The following is a 23,286-nucleotide window of genomic DNA, read 5'->3' on the forward strand; positions in this document are numbered from 1 at the left end:
GGGAACTAAATCTTCAATTAATAAAATCCGAAAATAACAATGACCCAGAGTATTTCCGGTCAAAATTATGTTTCGTATTCAAGGAGACGCAATTTTGATGTCATTTGACTGTTACGTTTACGTATACTACATATCTAGGTTGTTAATATTAATGTAGTTTATCAAGAATACTATAATATATTGATGTGATCTTGATTATTGATATGAGATAATATTCTTATATGTCACTTAATTTAATCAATGTATTAATACTAATCTAATTAATTAACCAGATCACATATCAATATGTTTTCAATCTCAGGGTGAATTATAAATTAATTACTTACTTTCGTGGCTTCTAAATATTTCTTAATGGTTCCTAATCGGGATAGAAAAGAAAAGAGTAAAAAAAATACACATATGGGTTACAATTATAATCAAAATATTTTTTATTTTATTTAAAAGGCAATCAATGCTTAATATTTGCTATTTCTTATTATTCTTAAACATAACATTTACAAATGGGAATCTTATTTCCTTTTGGTTTTCAATTGAAAGTTTTTATTAACATTTAACTATTAGGAGTTATTAGGAACAACTCTATTTAAGTTTGATGAAGCTTTTCTGATATTATTGATTATGTTATTCAATTTTTTATGTGGAATTTAATACGAAAAACCCATACATTCATGTCCAAACAAATGAGACTGACCTTTTCCTGGTGAACTGAAAATGTCCTCACACAAGACCAGTTTCCTGCTATCCTTGGCTGCGATCAAACCTCGTCCTGGCTTCCAGTAATGTTCTCCTTTGAAAAACTAGCTCGTATAGCTCTCGTTCCTGCGTCTGTCGTGATGCTGTGTTCTACCTTTCTCGAAACTGCTATCAGCTACCGGGACACTCTTGGCTCAAGGAGGTTCTTTTACTCTCGACCTGGCCTACTTCTCGTTCCACGATAGATACTCCACACTCACGGAACTACATCGGCTTTCTCACTCTCCGTACACTACCGTCTACTACTCGACTTCACTTCTCCACAGCTCAAAACATTCTGATCTCACTTTCTCATCCATTCCCCTACTTTCTAAATATCCCTTCCAGATTCACAAATCAATCTTCCACCACCAACTCTCTTCTGGGCTCAACTCTTCTTTTGAGGAGCCACAGGTTTCATTTTCTTTTGTCTTTTTCTGACTTTTTCTCCCTTTTCTTCTTTGTCCTTGCTTCGTTGCCAAATTCATTTCCACTGTTTGTTCTTTACCTGATTCGTCCGTATTTTGTTTCTCCTGTTCCTTGTCCTGTTCTTCTTCTTTTTCTTCTGTTAGATTCATCGTATTATTTTTAAAATCTATCACTACATGTTTTTCTGCCAATTCGTCAACTCCTACTATCATGTCATGTGACATGTTTGGCATTATTACACATTGTAGTGCATACATCTTCTTACCCAGTCGTACCATTACTCGTATGCCTTCATTTATAGTTGCCAATGTCCGTTTGTTTGCGCCCACTAAATTTACCCTAGGTATTTTGTAAATTAAATTTGTTAAGTTAACTTCTTCTATTAGTTTTCTGTTGACCAATGTTATTTCAGATCCAGTGTCTATCATAATTTTAATTGGTTTCTCGTTGATAAATCCATCCACAAATTTTAAATTAATTCCATTTTTCTTTTCGTTGTTTCCTGCCAATTTAATAAACTCCTTGGGGTGACAAAAGATTCCTGTTTGCTTTTTGGTTTTTAGTGAGCGCCGTCGTGAAAAGACGCCGGTTGCTCATCGTTGTTTATATTTTCGTCATAATGTCTCTCTCCGTCATATTCATCTGTCTGGGTATTATTTACTTCTCTTCTATTTTCTCTTGGTCTGTCGGATCTGTTTCGGTTTTCTCGATATACCTGTTCATTTTGTCTACCATTATTTCTGTTTTCTTGATTTGAGCGTGTGGTGTTTCTATTCTGGTATTCTCGATTTCTGTCCTCATTCCATTGCCTATTTCTTTGTTCATAATTTCCTCTTCCGTTGTCTCTATTTTCGTTTTCCCTTCTGGGATTAAAATCTCGTCTTGTATAGTGCCTCCTATTTTGATTTCTATCTCTGTAATCTTGTGTTTCTCGGGGCCTGTAATCTTCTCGCGACCTTCTTGATTTTCTTTCTCTTAGACGTGATTCTCTTATTTGTAGGAATTGGCATAAACTATCTATGTCTTTGTAATTTTGCAATGTGATATGGTCTTCCAGCGTTTCCTCGAAATGTCTTGCAATCAGTTCGACTAATTGTTCCGATGAGTAATTATATTGTAAATGTTTTGCATTATTGTAAATTTGCAAAGCATATGTCCTTTCTGATACACCCATCCTATCATTGTATTTCCCATTTTGCAATTCCTTGTTAATTTCCAATTGTTGGACCTTTCCCCAGAAATAATTCAAAAATTTTTGTTCAAATTGTTGCCAATTGCCGAATTCTTCTTCTTTACTATCGAACCATAGGCTTGCTTCATATTTGAGATGGTTTCTGATAGTTTCTTTTGCTGTATCGAAATTTCCGATGTGTTGTATTTTCTTTTTCAGGCTATTTATGAACGGCACTGGGTGTAATCTTCTTACATCCCCGCCAAACCTTATCTTCACGTCATCTGTGCTATGTATAACCATTTCTCTTCTTTCTCCGACATTTTGTTGCGTCCGGTTTTCGGTGACTTGTTTTTCTATTTCTGTGATTCTTTTTTCCACTTCTTCTCTGTCTACTTGAATAGCATTTTCCAACTTATTTTCCAAATTTTCTAGTTCCTTTTTCTGGCCATTCGTTAACTCCTTTATTTTATCTTGAATTTTCATTTCATACTTTTCTATGCGTTCCTCCATTTTCTTGTTGTTCTCTTCTATGGCTTGTTTTGTTTCCTTCTGATTTTCTTGCATTATTCTTTTTGTTTCATCCATTTTTTGATCCAATTTTTGTTGTGTTTCATCCATTTTTCGTTGTGTTTCCTCCATTTTTTGATCCACTTTATCCATTTTCTTTGATGTTTCTTCCTGATTTTTCTCCATTGTTTGTTTTGTTTCTCTTTGATTGTCATCCAGTTTTTGTTGTGTTTCATCCATTTTCTGTTCCATTCTTTGTGACTGGAGTTGCATCATTTGTAATAATTTATCTATTCCTGATAATTCTTGCTGTTCTGATGCCATGATTGTCTTGTCTAAAATATCTTCTTGGTCTGAATTATTCTCTTGATTTGAATGTTCTTTTTGTTTTTTGTTGTCTTTGCTTTGGCTTCTTGTCACAGACATTTGTTTTCAAGAAGTACTGTCCCCGCCAAATATGAAATTTTACTAGTATGTTACCAAGACGACTTTTTCTCACCCAAATATTATAAATTGTCAATAAATATATCAAATGTAAATATCGTAAAATAAAATATTAAATCAGTTATGTAAAATTTGTACCTAAAGAGATCTAAAATTTTATGTTATCAAATGTAAGTATCTCACTTTTTACCACAGGCATATAAATTTTCAAATACCGGCTTTACTCTTTCTATCCTTCAAATTTGCCACTAGAAATACTTTACAATGCTTTCCACGTTGGACGACAGTTGATGTGATCTTGATTATTGATATGAGATAATATTCTTATATGTCACTTAATTTAATCAATGTATTAATACTAATCTAATTAATTAACCAGATCACATATCAATATGTTTTCAATCTCAGGGCGAATTATAAATTAATTACTTACTTTCGTGGCTTCTAAATATTTCTTAATGGTTCCTAATCGGGATAGAAAAGAAAAGAGTAAAAAAAATACACATATGGGTTACAATTATAATCAAAATATTTTTTATTTTATTTAAAAGGCAATCAATGCTTAATATTTGCTATTTCTTATTATTCTTAAACATAACATTTACAAATGGGAATCTTATTTCCTTTTGGTTTTCAATTGAAAGTTTTTATTAACATTTAACTATTAGGAGTTATTAGGAACAACTCTATTTAAGTTTGATGAAGCTTTTCTGATATTATTGATTATGTTATTCAATTTTTTATGTGGAATTTAATACGAAAAACCCATACATTCATGTCCAAACAAATGAGACTGACCTTTTCCTGGTGAACTGAAAATGTCCTCACACAAGACCAGTTTCCTGCTATCCTTGGCTGCGATCAAACCTCGTCCTGGCTTCCAGTAATGTTCTCCTTTGAAAAACTAGCTCGTATAGCTCTCGTTCCTGCGTCTGTCGTGATGCTGTGTTCTACCTTTCTCGAAACTGCTATCAGCTACCGGGACACTCTTGGCTCAAGGAGGTTCTTTTACTCTCGACCTGGCCTACTTCTCGTTCCACGATAGATACTCCACACTCACGGAACTATATCGACTTTCTCACTCTCCGTACACTACCGTCTACTACTCGACTTCACTTCTCCACAGCTCAAAACATTCTGATCTCACTTTCTCATCCATTCCCCTACTTTCTAAATATCCCTTCCAGATTCACAAATCAATCTTCCACCACCAACTCTCATTCGTAATATTCCTCAAAACCAATTTTTAATCTTTCTAAATATGCTTAATGGATTTCAAAAGAAAATATTTAATTCCCATTCTAAAATACTTTCTAACTATTTACAAATTTTAATGACCTATTCTCTCTTTCAAATGAGTCTTATTTAGCATAGGCTAATGATCGAAACCTTCCGCGAAAAACGATAATGAACTATCATCTATTTCACTGAGTTTTATTTAGCATAGGCTAATGATCGACCTTCCGAGAAGAACGATAATGGTACGCGTCATTCACTTTGTTTATCTAAGCACATTGTTCCGAGTTTCGTACGCTTATTCTAATCACTTCTTAAAATTAAATATAACAATTTGTTGTATACAGGTTGTTCTAAATTTATATGCCCGAGGTTGAGAAAATTAAAAATATTTTATATTAAAGTAAATTTTGTTTATAATTATCAAATTTTAATTTTTATATCAAATAGAAATATAACAATATGTATACCTATAGTTGACACTAGACCACAAGGTAGAAATGCAAGCGCCATAAGTATGTGTTTTATCAGACACCTATCTACATTCACACTCAAGATGCAGTAGAAGTAAACAAACCGAGACACGTTAACTGTTACAAGGGGCACTCCTGTATCATGATTTAAAATGTATATACAGGGTGTCCAGAAACTCTACCAACAAACGAAGACAGGAGATTCCTCAGGTAATTTTAAGACAATTTAACCAAATTCACCCAGACCGAAAATGCTTCCTAAGGGAGCTAGAGCTCTTTGAAAATGGCGTCTCATAACTAGTTTTTTCTTAAATACCTCCAGAACGCTTCTAGTTAGAAAAACAAAAATTTGTACGCATATTTATCTTCCAGAGATAAATCGATTCCATCCATTGCGAATTTATAGTACCGGTCATAGCCGTCCGTTTTGGGTAGGGTAACGGTTATTTTATCGCATAACTTTTTTATCTTTACATTTTAAACATCTTTTACTTTGGATTATTAAATTGTGAGGTATGCTAGTACTAAAAGGTACTCTTGATTTAAGTCGGTAGGACACACCGTTTTCTAGAAAAATCGATTTGAAAAATTTTCGTCTATTTTTCATGTATTTTACCAACTTGTAGCAAGAGGAACTTTTACTATTAGAATACCTCATAATTTAATAATCTAGTGTCAAAAATGTTAAAAATAAAAGACAAAAAAGTTATGCGATAAAATAAACGTTGACCTACCCAAAACCGACGCATATGACCGATGCTAGAAATTCGCAATTAATGAAATCGATTCATCTCTGGAATATAATTGAACGTACAAGTTTTCGTTTTTCTAAATAGTTTTTCTTTTGAAAAAATTTTTTTAAATTTAAAAAACGAAAAATTTTCAAATCAATTTTTCTAGAAAACGGTGTATCCTATCGACTTAAAACAAGAGTACCTTTTAGTACAAGCATACCTCACAATTTAATAATCCAGAGTCAAAAATGCTTAAAAGTTAAAGACAAAAAGTTATGCGATAAAGTAACTGTTGCCCTACCCAAAACGAACGCCTATGATGACCGATACTAGAAATTTGCAATGAATGAAATCGATTTACCTCTGGAAGATAAATACGCATACCAATTTTTGTTTTTCTAAATAGAAGCATTCCGGAGGTATTTAAGAAAAACTAATTATCAGACGCCAACTTCAAATAGCTCTAGCTCCCTTAAAGTGAATTGGGTTAAATTGTCTTAAAAATATCTGAGGAATCTCTTGTATTCGTTTGTCGGTAGAGTTTCTGGAAACCCTGTATATGTATGTACATACATTGTAAATCACATATGAGACAAGACGAAAACGGCGGGTTCGTTGGAAAAAATATTCCCATGAGATTTTTTTGAATAATCACATACATGAGACACCTCAGAATCAGGTTCAAGAAGTCGCCCACGCGAAAAGTGGTCCAAATTTTTTTTAACAATTTTTTTTAATCAAATTGCAAAAATAAATTGTTTCTCTCCGGACAAATTTTTTTTAGGTTTTTTGGACCATTCTGAACAAAAAAGGTCTGTTGTAATTTTTCTCTAAAGTTGATAGTTTTCGAGTTATAAGCAATTTAAAATTTGAAAAACGCGAGTAAGGCCATTTTTAAGACTTAATAAATTAATAACTCTGTTAAAAATTATTATTATAAAAGTCAGAAAGTGACTAAATCAAAGTTTAAAGCCTCCCCTACATTATCCTGAACAAATTTGTGTCATTCATTTATTACTAAGCTGTTATTTTTAATTATGAACAATGAGCGGTAAGATCGTGTTGACGCGGCTGTGAGTGCGGATGTGAGTGCGAGTAAGATGCATCATTCACTGCCGGAATGGCATATCTCTCGCACTCATTCTCGCACTCACCATTGACGGCAGCCTAATACGTGCATGGTACGCATTATTATTACTTATAAATAACAGCTTAGTAATAAAATAATGACAAAAATTTCTTCAGGATCTTGTAGGGGGTGGCTTTAATCTTTGATTTAATCACTTTCTGACGTTCATAATAATAACTTTTAACTGAGTTATTAAGCCTTGAAAATCGCCATTTTTCGTTTTTTCAATTTTAAATTGCTTATGACTCGAAAACGATCAACTTTAGATCAACGATATGACTAGAGAAAAATTATAAGAGACCTTTTTCATCCAGAATGGTCCAAAAAACCTAAAAAAAACCTATTTCCGGGCCGAAAATATTGATTTTTGCCATTTGATTAAAAAAAAATTGTTAAAAAAAATTGGACCACTTTTCACGTGGGCGACTTCTTGAACCTTATTTTGGGATGTCTCACGAATGTGATTATGCAAAAAAATCTCATGGGAATATTTTTTCCAACGAACCCGTCGTTTTCGTCTTGTCTATATGATGATTTACAAATTTTATACATTGTAAATCATGATTCAGGAGTGCTCCTTGTAACAGTTAACGTGTCTCGGTTTGTTTACTTCTACTGCATCTTGATTGTGAATGTACATAGAATAGGTATATGGTATATCATTTCTATATTAATGAATTTTGTTAAATATGATTCTTGATAAAAATTAATGTGGAAAGTACCGCTAAACAATATTTTATAAAGACTGATATGTTTTTGTATAGACTTATGACAAATGAATGAATGAGAAAATAATAGTTATTTTCCTAACTAGTGCGGAAAGTGATACTTTCCCGCACGAGACTGCCGTTGACCCGAACGACGCGATAGCGGAGTTCGGGCAAGCAGTCGAGTGCGGGGAAGACACTTTCCGCATGAGTTAGGAACAATATTTTTTCTAGGGCCGTACGTTTGGAAAAAAGCCACAAAAAATAGAGTCATGTCAATTTTTATTTAGAAGTGAAAATACATAAATTAATTCTTTGACAAGGTTGTCAAAACCAAACTTTCAATATAATGGGTTACCACGACGACGATATTGGTTTTCATGACGACGATTCAAAACCATTGTAATTGTCTACTGATTTGACTTTTAAAAATATGTCAAAATAATTTTTTCTCGACGAATTATTGCGTTAATTTCATTAAAACATGAACACAATTAGATACATTTGAAATAAATTAGTAAATAATATCTAACTACATATTAGTTTATTGCATGTATTATAGTATAATATTATAATGCCATATTAGAAGGTATTCTACTTTCCCGCATGGCGTGCGGGAAAGTTCAACTTTCGGAACCGAAATGCGTGCGGGAAAGTGGCTGTTTAGCACGGCCGTAGAAAAAAGTATTTTTGAAATGTATAAAAATATTTCATTCTTAGCTGCGTTTTCGGCTTACAACATCTTCTTCGGCTCCAGATTCTGTATTTCCCCACATTCACAAAGTGCGTCGTTATCTGTCTTTATAGCCCATTTAAATGAAGTTCTGTTTTAACATGGGCAACGCCGGCGTCGGTGTGTATGCGGTTGAGTGAACGCCAGGTTCTCCAGCAGGGCCGCGCCGTCCACGTGTGCAATGTGTGCGGCGCACACAGGCGCCAACAATTAAGGGGAGCCACTAGAGTTGGTACAAAAATTTTACGCAGGTTAAAACAACACTTACCGACCTTACCACCCCGTATATCTCAACTTCAAAGGTAGGTACATTACGTATTGATTTATACATAAACAAGAAAAATCCTGTACAGACACGCAGCCACCGGTCCAGTAGAATTTATGCTTTAAAGCCATTGTACAAAAATTTGATAGAAATTGATAATGCTTTATGTGATATAACACATTCGGATAAAGATCTTGATTCACAAGCTAGATGTTTAGGAGATAAAATATCAACATTTACATTCATATGCTCAGTCCACATAATATACCTATGGTATGAAGTTCTGATAAAAGTTAACTTCGTTAGCTAAATTTTACAATCAAAAACAATGAATATGCTAAATGCTTTACAAGAGTTAAGGCCGTAGGCGCAAAATTTCGCGCCAATGTGTTTTAATATCATTCATTTTTTTCAAATGCTGAGAAAACTAATAGGTATTTTTGAATTTAAACCCATAGTATGAAAGATTGCATTATTACCGTGGGCCGAAAATCCTTTAAAACTTTTTATGTTTATTTTAATAAGATACAGAGGTGAAAAAAAAGAGAAAATTTAGTGTGATTTTTTAATTTCAAATATCTCATTCAAATGAAACTTTTTGGTTATTCTAAGGGACTTTCAGCCCTCGGTAATAATGCAATCTTTCATTCTGCGTTTAAATTTTTCAAAAATACTTATTAGTTTTCTCATGATTCGAAAAAATGAATACATTAAAAGCAAATTGGAGCGAAATTTTGCGCCTACGCCCTTAAAACAATTCTTGCTTTAGTTTCGGATAGATAGCAAAAATTATGTTATTACTACAGCAAATGAAACTGCATCCAGTTTTCAAGCTGCCACACAGATATGGCGTTGGAATAAAAGCAAACAGTTCGATTACGAACATAAAGACGAACTGATTTTGGATCCTAAAATGTCATACAAAGTTCATTTCTTTTATTGCGTTCTCTATTAATGGTTATTAATTTCAGTAAATGAAAGAGATTTCAGATATTTGTAGTTATTCATTTGTAGTTTGTAGTTATCTTTTGCGCAGGTAATGGTCTGATTTTTTTAAGAAAAAAATAGTGTGCCACTGAGATATGTCAAACTAAAAATCATTGTTGAATTCCTCCTATAATTCGTGACAAAAAATATATATCTTGCCCTTTTTTTTCATATGAGACGCCGTTTTTATACAAAAAAATAAAACATCTTAACGCTTACAAAGTATTCTAGGTATAGTATTTTTACTACAAAAACGTTATTACGTAGGTCAAAATTTTTGACGTAAGAGAACTGTCAAAACATTAGAATGTGACTTTTCATTATTGCCATATTTATAATAAACATGGCAATTATGAAAAGTCACATTCTAATGTTTTGACAGTTCTCTTACGTCAAAAATTTTGACCTACGTAATAACGTTTTTGTAGTAAAAATACTATAGTTTCCATACGCATAGAAACTTACTTCAAATACATACTTTGTAAACGTTAAGATGTTTTATTTTTTTGCATAAAAACTGTGCCTCATATGAAAAAAAGGCAAGAAAGATTTTTTGTCGTAAATTGAATGAGGAATTCAAAAATGATTTTTAATTTGTAATGTCTCAGTGGCGTACTATTTCTTCTTTAAAAAATTTCAGACCATTACCCGCACGCGCGCCAATGATGAATATAAAATTCTTCTGTGACCTCTAAAGGAGGTCATTTTGAACATTTCTTGTAGATTTGCACCTAGTTAAAATCTTAATGGTGATATTTTCTAGTTTAGTATTTATTGTTCTAGTTTAGTATTCGTGTATAGTTCTTGATACTTGATAATTTAAGAAATGAAAAATACGCACCAAGATGTTTTATTTTTTGTATATGGGCCATTCCACGAACATACGCCTGTTTTGGATTACTTCGACAACGAATATTTTACTGTGCAAAATAAGAATAACGAAAGTAAATTGCAAATTACATTGTTGTTTATTGGAATAATTATTAGCGCCATTTACTTTCGCACTTCTTATGTTGCACAGTAAAATATTCGTTGTCGAAGTAATCCAAAACGGCGTTATCGAAATGCCTCCCACTTTTTCAGGTAAATATTTTCATACATGAAATGCCTCCCAGGTACAATAGAAATGCCTCCGTTTCGTTAATGATTTAGGCTAATATTTTATCTATTTAATCTCTGTAGAATGACACAATGTTGCCAAATCATAATTTAAATAGGTAGTATCTATTTATTTTGATTTTTCTAATTCTGAATGCAGTGTACGTAAAATTTGTTTCACATAAATATTTCACAGTACGACATACATATTTCTTTTTAGAAAAGAAAGTTGTTACCAGACAATCTAATATCCAGCTTTTCTGGGTAATTCCAATTCCGATTCTAATCTCTTTCATATTTATAATTCCATTTTATAATTCCATAAATAGGTACTTTTACCTTAATCTTTTTGTTTGTTTATATTCTCTGGGTATTTTCTGGGTAATTCCAATTCCGATTCTAATCTCTTCTTAACGATTCCATGAATAGGTACTTTTACCTTAATCTTTTTGTTTATTAGTTCCTGCATCAGTCAGTTTGTCTATTTCAAGCTTGTGAGTTCGTCGATTTCAAGATCAAATTGTGTTTAAGTCATAACATCCGAAATAATGGAATCAACAATAAGTGTCAGTCAAAAGGGTAAACCTTTACTATCAATTGATGGTTTTACATTCGGTTTTCAAAAAATGTTGGCCAAAGATACAGTAAAACGGTGGACATGTACTAAAAAAACCTGCAAAACATTTGTGAAAACACAGGGTTGTGAAAATACGATAATTGAATCAATAGGTTTGTTCTAGCAAACAGTCAAACTAGTCAGAAACCGTCAGCAAACAGTTGGTCAGTGAGAGAACATAATACAGTCGCCAGTGCTATCCCCTCTACTCGCGCTGGTCGACTATTCGCTGATCGTTTCAAACCGTTTGAAACTGATGTTAGAACAAACCTAAGATTAGATCATAACCATGAGAAGTTGTCTGCCGAAGTTTACAATAGAAAAGCCATACAAAATACTACCAAAAATAAACAAAAATGTTGTTTCTAAGTAAAAAATTCTTCTAATAATTTATTTAATCTGTCTCATTTATATTGTCAATTCAGACCTATATTATACATTTTAAAGTAGAAGACTTTAAAATGATATCGTCAATATATTCTTGAGTTGGGATTGATTTCATGTAATCGAATGAACTATCTGTTAGTAAAGTCGTCCCAGGAACGCAACTCATAAATATATTGACGATATCATTGTAAAGTCTTCTACTTTAAAATGTATAATATAGGTCTGAATTGCCAATATATGAGTCAGATTAAATAAATTATTAGAAGAATTTTTTACTTAGCAACAACATTTTTGTTTATTTTAGTAGTATTTTGTATTTTGACAACGAAACCCGATTTGGGCTTCGAAACGTTAATAAAATCTTTTTTTTTTGTAAAATTGTGGCTTATTTCCCATTATAAATAGTTGATTATAAAAATGCCACAACGAAATAGCTTCAGAACAAGGTTATAAAACTAATTATATATATGTATAAGTTAGTTAAAATTTATAAATACCGCCTAGTGTCAATAATGTTTAATACATAAAGGTTGAAAATAAAATAAATTAAATAACAAAATACCAATTTTGCCAAAAATTTACAAAGGGACGAAGATGCGGCAACGTCTCACCTTCACATAAAGGTAAGAAATCCTATTTCGGGAGGCATTTCATATGTGGCCATCCAAAACAGGCGTATGTTCGTGGAATGGCCCATAAAAACAGTGCACCATATGAAAAAAAAAAACAGGAAAAATTTTTTACCATGAATTAAATGTGGAATTTAAAAATGATTTTTAATTTGACATACCTCAGTGCCGTACTATTTTTTTATTTAAAAAAATTCAGACGATTACCCGTATACGCGCCAATGATGACTACAAAATTCTTAGTTGTATGTCAAAAAATACACAATAACTACCTCCTAAAACTCAGCAGTTTTCATTTTCATAGCTCAACCAGTCTTAAAGCAATAAATAAATTGGCAGTTTGAAATAAAAATTTCAATAACCCGTACCTACCTCGGAAACGAAGCATTTGCGCCAATTTGCGGGCATACGTTTATCGAGGAAACTGTTATTATTATTTCATGTAGAATTAAGTACCCCTTAAAGTTTGTCATACTTATTTACTAACACCCTGTATATCACACCATTTAAAACATTTTATTTGCATAAACTGTACATGCTTATCAATTTCAAGGCAATCATCCACATTGATAATGATAACACTTGCCGTTTTCGTTTGTATAATAATTATTTCGCGCTGAAGTTTTTCACAGTCACCTTGAATATTTCGTCATATTATCGTCAAAAATCGGCACCACTGTTTACCCAAAACCCTGCGCATTTTTAACGATAGTGTTTGACGTCACAGAAGAGTACGAACAATCTAATCGCAGAGAGCCTAGCGATGACGTCACGGTATTTCCGAGTAAATAGGTTCAAGGTCCTGCATTTAATCTGAACGGTCTGGTGCATAGAGGAAATTCCCGAGACCTCAAGAGTGCCATTTAAACTGTGAAATTCCGATAAAATTCCCATTTGGCAATGAACGACAATGATTTGATGGTAATTTAATTTATGTTATGATACTGATCTCGTGAGATAAGATATAAGGAAAAAATAATAAAATGAGAATTTTAATCAAGGTTAAAACGAAATGCACGTATTAGGTCTTATTGAATTACTAATCTTATTGTGATGATATCAATAATACATGGTGTTCGAAAAATCTAAAACCCAATTCCAACGACCAGGGCCGGCGATAACGGGCCTGCAAGGGATGCACTGCAGGGATGCACTGCAGGCGGGCGCCCCTGTTTGGGGGGCGCCAGAATGAGCTTTTTTCTGCTGGTGTTATATGCAAAATACTAAAATAGAAAAATTCATTTTTTTAATGTGGTTTAAATTCGCCATAATACCCTAATCAGTGTTTGTTATTTTTGCATATCACACATGTAAAATATACAAAAATATGCAATGCCGCATAGAATTCTTACCACGTAATAATATAATTTATTGGTCAGAGATATTATATTTCAACCAAACAACTTTGCTCTAAATGAGAATGCTTTGTTTATTTTATTCAAATTTCTTGCAAGTTGTTAAGTTTTGTATCAGCAGTTATAAGAGAAAATGGGTGGGTTGTGATTGCGCGCAGCGGTCAAATACCTCCTAGGGTACTCTACACTCTAATACCCGAAAGTTAGGTTTGGACCGAAGGGTTAGGTCTTCCTCCTTCCTGACCGCTGCGCGCATTTGCAATCTGCCCGAGAAAATGAATGATTTCTAGTAAAATAAACACGATTGTGATACTGTTTTCTTACTGCCTGTGTAATTTAAGTATTATGTACTTATTAATAGGTATCGAGTATTAATCCCATAAAAACATAATATTTAAAATAAACATTTTACATAAAGTTTAGTTTAGAGATTTTTATATTTAGATTTAGTATTATTTCATGTGATTATACCTATACTTATACAGAATAGTTTGTTAGTCGTACTCTGCAGTTAAAGAATCTAGTGTTGCATTCAACTAATATAAAATTATTTTGTTATTTGTTAAGTACTTAGTACTATTATTAAATTACGGTTTCACATTACTGCAGACACATAATCTTGAGGTTTTAAAGTTATTATTTTTATTTAGTTAAATAAAAATGGCATAAAATCCTTTATAAAAGGTATATTTATTAAAATCCCTATACAGGGCTACATCAAAGACAGAACTAGTTTTCGATCGGTTGACCGATCATCATCAGTGCAATCTTAGAATCTACATGCTAACCACCAAAGTAAAAATATATGGGTAAAAACCCTTTACAATTGATCCGTCATCGGAACATATGACAAAGATGTGAATTATAACATGGATGAATAAAATATCCAATGATTTTCGCCCGAGGTACCAATGAGCTCTATCTGATTACAGGTAGAGCTCATTGAACATTGGATATACTGAACATTGGATATTTTATTCATCCATGTTATAATTCACATATTTGTCATATGTTCCGATGACGGATCAATTGTAAAGGGTTTTTACCCATATAATTTTACTTTGGTGGTTAGCATGTAGATTCTAAGATTGCACTGATGATGATCGGTCAACCGATCGAAAACTAGTTCTGTCTTTGATGTAGCCCTGTATAGGGATTTTAACACATATACCTTTTATAAAGGATTTTATGTTTTTGTAATGGTATACAGCCAACTACAGGAAATTTTTCCTCGTGGATTTGTTAAATAAAAATGGATTCAAAAAAAATTATCTGGGGCACGAACCGAAGAAGAAAGCCGAAAAAGAAGAAATGACAAAAACAATCTTAGTTCTCTTAGCCAATTTCTTAGAAAAAATTAAAATGAAGTTATTCTGTCAGATTATGGATCCAATAAAACTGTAACCGAACTTTATTTACCGGGGACATTTGCGGATAGGGGAACACCGACCAAGTCGATGCCTCGCTGCCTGGAACACACATTTTTAGGACACAAGTCCAAAATCAAGTCATTAATATGGAGAAAAGCTCTTCTAGCTACCCCTAAAATCAGGTGGTTTAACCACATAAAGTAATACAGAGGATGTCCCATTACCCAGGGCATCCAAGAAAACGTTCAGTACAAAGCCTCCTCATTCGTTATGTACGGCGATATGGTGGGGTGGTGTTATAGCTTGGGGGTCAGATATATACCACTCCAGGTTATGGGCGGTCAGATAGGTAGGTCAGTGACCGGTTTGATCTTCGGAAATGTGGGTCTCACTGTTTCATTAAAACACACATAATGTCCCCAAGGCTGGGGTTGTACGAGTATCTGCATGGGCGCCCATGCAGACACGCTGTCAGGGAGGCCGTGCCACCCCCTAGCTTTTCGGGTGCTTTAAACTATATATTGTCATCCAAAGTATACAAAATGTAATGTGCAACATCTTCACGTCTGGCCCCACCCTAAAAATTTTTATATGGGCGTCCATAAGAATGTGTGTGTGTGTGTGCGTGGGGGGGGTGACTGTGCTAGTTTTGCAGGCGGGCACCTTATACCCTACCGCCGGCACTGCCAACGACGCGTTGAAGCGCGCTCCACCAGTTTACCAATTTAAACGGCAAAGAGAGATGGAAAATATATTCATACTAGTGAAAAGGAAAGAGAACACGCAAAGTACTGTAAAATTAATAAATATGTCAAAAATGAATAACCATTTTCAATTTCATTGCAAAACGAAAATACAGCCGAACCATATTCTAGTCCAATCAGAGAGTGCAGCAAGCACCTCTACCGGTTTCGGAACTTATTAGTCTCTCATCAGGAGGCACATATGCTGCTCTCTCTGATCCAACCAAAACAAACCCCAGCGTGCAGTCCCGGATTGCAACGAACGAAATGGCATAGATGCCCTAGTGGCAACTGCTAGCAAAAATTCTGGTGGGATGTAGAATAGCATTAGGTTGTTTTATATGCCATTAGAGCGAAAACTTAGTCTTTTTAATAAATATGTATTTACTTTTATGATAAAATCAGTCGGACCATGATGTCCCCAAGAATATCAAGGAACACCGCCAGTTTGGGCGGTAGAAATTTTATTATTCTTCTTCTTAAAGCAGAGGTTTAACCTAGATAATCCTAAGGGGGGGAGTTACAACTACTTGATGGATGGTGTTAAACGTATAGAGCTCAAAGTCCATCCAAATGGGGGGGGTTATAACCCCCCAAAACCGCCCCTAGTTACGCCTATGTCTTAAAGTGCCTATCCGTTCCAGATGTTGGCGATCATCATGGCTATCTTGACTTTGTTTACCGCAGCGCGGAACAGTTCAGTGGTAGTCGTGTTATACCATTTTCGTAAATTTTGAAGCCAGGAAATGCATCTTCTTCCCGGTTCTCTTTTACCATTTACCTTCCCTTAGAGAATCAGTTGGAGAAGGCCGTAACGTTCTTGATTTCTCATTACATGTCCTAGATATTCTAATTTTTTTGTTTTGATGGTTATGAGAATTTCACACTCTTTCCCCATTCTACCAGTGGCGGCTCGTGATTTTTACAATAGGGGAGGCTATACCTAACTATAGAATATCTAGACAAATTTGCACTAGCAAAAAAATGCGCCAAAAACTGTAATGTAAGGCCCCATTTTTTGACCATTTTTTATTTACATTTCATAATATCATCATAATTCATAATTTGATAATATCATATCATTTTAAAAATAATTAGTCTAATTGTAAAAGTTTAATACCATAGTTTGTGTCCTTTATTTGTTAACAATTCCATCTTTGTAAGTAGATATGCATATCAAAATAAATACCTACAGATTTGAAGTTTGGCAGTCCATACAGGTTGAAGGTTCACATTTTTTAAGATACTCAACTGAATTTTTTTAATTCTAAACGCGGCCTACTGCGAATCAAAAACCATGATAAATTACCGATATTTTGCTTTGCGTTACAAATATCGGAAAAAGTTATTTGAACAAGTTGTTCCAAATATTATTATTCTAACCCCAAAATACCAAATTTCGTAACAAAATTCGCACTTTTAGTTCTTTTATTATTTTTAGTCAGGACTCTAAAATTCGTTGTCCCGAGATGCACGCAACGGCAACGAGCTAGTTAGCCTCCGTTGGTAAATCTCCGGGTAGCGTGTGATGGCACAGTAGATGCCACTGTTAGGAGACCAGGTCTCCTTAAACGCACAAGTCCTGTAGTCGATACAGTTCGGCTATTCCTATTCCGTTCCGCGGAACCTTAAGTTCGTTTTACGGCTACTGCTAGCGTAAAGGACATCGCACACATCTTATGGAAAATATAATGTCACTCAAATTCAATAAAATTTATACGAATAGATTCGTTTTAAATTAACGGTCAAATCTTATCATTGCGCCAACTCTGTATTTTCAATAATTAGAGCAGAAATTGATATAAATAAATCTGAAATCAAATGGGTACGTACATAAGTTAGAGAGAGAAAAAATATTTTAAAATACCCAGATTATCGGTACTCCATAAATCAGCGGATTAGTTTCACTAATCCGCTTAGGCCCAGCGGAGTTTAAGCTGTTTTGAATAGCACTCAGAGCAATAATGATTGTAACTAACACTTTATGGACTCCAAAAATGTGATTTCGATAAACTTTAATTGCAATTTACGCCGTAATTAATCATAATTAAGAGTTGGCGCAATGATAAGAATTGACCGTCATTTTAAAACAAATCTAATCGTATAAATTTTATTGAATTTGAGTGACATTATATTTTCCATAAGATGTGTGCGATGTCCTTTGTCGCCCGTGAAGCCTTAGCCTACATTTCGTTTTACAGCTACTGCTGCCGTAAACTTGTCGCTCGTGGAGCCGTTCGCTTTACAGAAGATGCCATAAAACGATTAGAGACGTTTGAAATGTGGTGCTACCGACGTATGTTGAGGGTCTCATATAAACATCACACAACTAACACAACTATCTTCCAGATGCTAAGAAAAGACAACGAAATTATTAACACCGTAAAGAACAGAAAATTGGCTTTTCTTCGGCCACATTATCCGTAATAATAAATACATACTTTACAGTTGATTCTACAAGGCAAGATTGAGGGCAAGAGAGGCTCTGGACGTAGACGTATCCTGGCTGGCCAATCTTAGGAAGTAGACTGGTCTAACGTCAACTGATCTGCTGAATTCTTCAAAAATATTAGTTTTCTCAGGCTTCGAAAAAAAATGAATGCATTTACAAAGCATTTGCTCGAAATTTTGCGCCTACGCTCTTAAGCCTGAATATAGAAGTTTCCGCTTCAAAAATAGTCAATAATTTTGTGTTTGTTTACAATTCACTAAATATAGACTAAAATTATTATCAATGTTAAAAATCAACGTAGTAGAAAATTTTTGTAAACATTATTTTTCTGTCTAGACCGGATTATTCACCATCTTTGCCGACAAAAAACTTTATTTAAATCACAGTTGAGAGCGCATGTTACCCAGTGTTACTTTTATATGAGATAGAAGTATGTACTAGGTATGAATGATAAAGATGTGAACAGTATGACTTATACCGAAATTTTGGCTTTGGCCCTTGTCATAAAAGCCTTGGCTTTTATGACATGACACATAACTTTTACAGCATTTTGTAATGTTGTTTTTCTATATTTTAGTATTTCTGTTGTGATGTTCTTCTGAACAAAAGAAGCAGATTAACACTAATGAACAAAGTGAGAAATAGACGATTAGAGAACTAATGAATGTAAAGGAGACACTAAATTAATGATGAAATAGAAAACACAAAAAATACTCTGGTATGGACATATGCGAAGAATGAACGAGACAAGAATACCGCTAAGAACTTTGAAATGGAAACCAAACAGAAGGAGGAGAAGAGGACGTAATAGATTACAGTGGAATGGACAAATAAAAACAGCAATGGAAAAAAGAGACCACACTGATACTGAAGAAAAATAGCATTGGTAGCTTCATTTATGTATTTGTTCATATTTACGCATATATTTGCTTATTTGATTGAATGGTTTATTTTAATAGCCTCAAACTATTCCTTGTACAAATTGGTGGTGGACACCTACCAAAAGGTCAAACTGAAAAGAACAGGAATATACATGTTACCGCATGTATATTTTAATAAATCTTTATCAGACTGGTTACATAGAAATATGTCAGCTTTTCGTTTTATCAAATGGGTAATCTGAACTTATCAGTTTAGCTTGGAGATTAGTAACTGACTGTTTAGTAAACGCAAATGTCATCTAAAAATACTTATATAGGGGAGTGCATATAGATTTTCACTTCGGAAAAAATCAAACAAGATAGAACTTTTTGTAATTTCATTAAGAAATGTTTAATAAACAACATATCAAAAAGTTCTACTCGAGAAGTGGGTGCTTCATTTTTTATTGAAACAATGAACTGTGAAATCAGATGTTTTTTTAATAACCCCGAAAATATAAATTTTAGAAAAAAACTGACTTGACCATTGAAAAATTCAGAAAATTTTACAAAAAATTCTTATATAAAGACTTTTCTAAAATTAAATCTCTAGCTTCTATATTTTTTTATTTATAACGCTAAAGTCACCCTTCTCACAAACATTGGCGCACTGTAAACTGGCGTTCGGCGAAGTGCACGGTTGAGTAATTTTAACGTAATTCTTTAACTAATGGATCAAATGAAATTTTACATGAAAAAATTGGACATGAAAGAAGAACAATTAAGCTATCTTATGGTTATAATAAAAAGAAATGAAATGTATGGGTATAAGTACGGTGTGGGCGGAAAGTGAGACTTACATGAATTTTATTTAAAAATGATTTAAAAATGTGTAACTAGTACAATTTTATTTATATATAACTCTCAAATGTGCACAACTTAGCTTTCAAACATCTTAATAAATGATGTTTCTTTCAAAAACATTTCAAAAATTTAATTCAAATGATACGACGTCTCAAAAAATGTATTTTTTGGAAACTTCGTAGTTTTACAGAATTACCACCAATTTAAGACGGTATTACTCAAGTTTGAACAGATTTATTACAATGTTATAGGTATTTTTTAAGGGTAGCGGGTAGGAACAAGGGTAGCGGGTAGGAACTCCTTTGGAGTCCCTCGGATTCTATTGGATAGTCCTATCAGGGAAAGTGAATCAATCCCTGCCCCCTGCAGATTCCAGGAGCTTCCTGACCCGGGAAGCTAGCACCTGCTAAGGGTCCCTTGTCCAGGGTCACGGATGAAGTCCAGAACGGCATCCAAGGCGACGAAGAATACTTCCGGTACGGCGAAGATGGCGGAGCTGGCAACCCTTGATTTTAGGGATAGTATAATCTCACAAACCAGTAGCGTCTGTCTCAGAGTGAGCGGCTACAAACAGCGTCTGACCCAGAGTGGGCGGCTGAATAAGAACTCACCAACCCGCATGGCAAGCGTGGTGTTTTAACTGCCATTACCCCCCTCTTTTTATCATGGCGAATAATAAAACAAACGGAAATGGTCCCCAGGTGGGTAAGGAAATTTCTGAATCCCACACCTCAAAGGTCTGCCTCACGGATTCTGGGGGAGGCAATAATTCGCTCTTGATAGATAAAAACAAAAACCCACTAAGACGAACACAACAGAAACCAAGAAAATCTATCAATCTGTCAATAGGGACATACAATATTAAATCAATGTCCACGGATGAAAAAGTACATGAACTGGAGGAAGAACTAAAAAATATAAAATGGGATATCATAGGCCTATCGGAAACTCGAAGGAAAGAAGAAAACCGAATACAGCTAAACTCCGGGAATCTACTGTATTATAAAGGAAATGAAAAGAATAGTAATTTTGGAGTAGGATTTATAATAAATAAAACCATAAGTAAGCATGTTCAAATAATCAAAGGTATATCAGATCGTGTCGCCTATGTCATACTCAAAATAAGAAGAACAACAATTAAAATTATCCAGGTATATGCCCCCACGACAGCTTATGATGACGAAGATATCGAACTATTTTATGAAGATATTTCAAAGGCTATGGAAGAACATAAAAATCGTCTCACACTAGTAATAGGAGATTTCAATGCTAAACTGGGTAAGAAACTAAACAAAGAAGAAACTAAAATAGGAAATTTCGGATACGGCCAGAGAAATGATAGAGGTGCTACTTTGATGAACTACCTAGAAGAAAAGCGTCTATACGCAATGAACTCCTTCTACAAAAAAAAGTCCCAAAGAAAATGGACATGGATCAGCCCTAATGGGTCCACAAAAAATGAGATCGACTACATACTGTCCACGGAACGATATATCATTAAAGATGTAACAGTTCTTAACAAATTCACAACAGGTAGCGATCACAGGATGGTCAGAGCAAAAATTAATATCGACGGTAACTATGAGATGAAAAGAAAAATAATAAGAAACTCGGATATAGTAGATAGAAACAAACTAGGGCAATATAAAGAGAAATACAAAGACCTGTTAAAAGAACAATTCACCGAAAAATTAGACAGTGATGATAAAGATATAGACGAAATAAACAACATACTTACAGCAACGATGGTTACATCAGGAAAAGAAATAGCAAAAAAGGATGTTAAAAAGGACAACTATGTATCAGAAGAAACAAAGAAGCTTATGGATAAAAGAAGAAAGCTTGTCGAAGAAGGCAAAAGGAAATCTATAGAATATGTAGAAATCAATAAGACAATAAGCAAAATGATAAAAGAAACTAAGAGAAAAGAACAAGAAATAAAAATAGAAGAAGTAATACAGAACAACAAGAATATGAAATGCTTAAGACCGAAACTCGGCAGATTTGAAATAAACAAAATAAAAACGTAAACGGAGTAGAAACAAACATTAAAGACGACATCATAAATATAATCCAACATTTCTACTCAGAGTTATATAAAACAAAAAGGGAACCATCAGAAGAAATAAAAACCCAACTTAAGTCGAAAATAAAAAATGTCAATTCAGAATTACAGCCAGAAATAAGCAAATCAGAAATAAAGAAGGCATTGAAAGAAATGAAAAACAACAAATCGCCTGGAAAAGATGGAATAACTACAGAGATGCTGAAATATGGTGGAAAAGTGGTAATTGATACTATCTATTCCCTTTTTAACAAAATATTAAAAGAAAAAAGAATCCCAAACAACTGGAAGGAATCCGTAACCATTATCTTACACAAGAAAGGGGACAAAGCAGATATAAAAAACTACCGTCCTATAACACTCCTCAATGTAATGTATAAACTCCTAACAAAAATTTTAACCAACAGATTGACGACAAAATTCGACGGATACCAATCGAAAGAACAAGCTGGTTTTAGAAAGGGATTTAGCACAAGTGATCATTTATTAAGTATGAAAATCCTTATAGAACGAGCAAATGAATACAACATCCCTCTATATGTAGCGTTCATAGATTTCGAAAAGGCTTTTGACAGTGTCGAACATTGGGCAGTGAAAAGTTCTTTGAGTAACAGCAGAATTGACCACAGATATACAGACCTAATAGCCAATATATATATATATATATATATATATATATATATATATATATATATATATATATATATATATATTATATATATATATATTATATATATATATATATATATATATATATATGAAACTTAAAGCTAAAATCAATATCAACAAAAGAATTAATATTAAAATTAAACTCACCAGGCTTCCGGGTTGAACCGCGTCGTTGGTTTCTAGGCCGAGCTTTCGACGTCCTCTCTGACGTCATCTTCAGGGCTTCCGGGGTCTCAGTCTCCTGAGGCTCCAGACACTACACTCACTACTCACTATTTCACTACTCACTGTAATACTGTTGTTGCTGACGCTGGGGCGGTCATTTATACCGTGGACTGATGTGACTGACGTGGCTGTCGATGACGTGGCGGAGTGGGAATTAGCGCGAAGACTATTTGGAGTGGCGCGAAGATTTTTGACGGCTGGAATTGTATTTGTAGATGGAGCGGACGATGTTTTCTTTAGGAGGGGTCTCCAAGTCGAAGGTAAACGGATGCCGTCATCTCTTTTATTGAGACAACTTGGCCGTTTTTCGATTTCTATGGCTTCTCGGATAATCCTTTGTTTATAGAAGCGGATGGGGGCTATGGTTCTGGAGTTTTCAAAGTCAATTTTGTGACCTGTATGA

Source organism: Diabrotica virgifera, chromosome 6 (genome assembly GCF_917563875.1).
Source record: "Diabrotica virgifera virgifera chromosome 6, PGI_DIABVI_V3a".
In the NCBI taxonomy this organism is placed as follows: Eukaryota; Metazoa; Arthropoda; class Insecta; order Coleoptera; family Chrysomelidae; genus Diabrotica; species Diabrotica virgifera.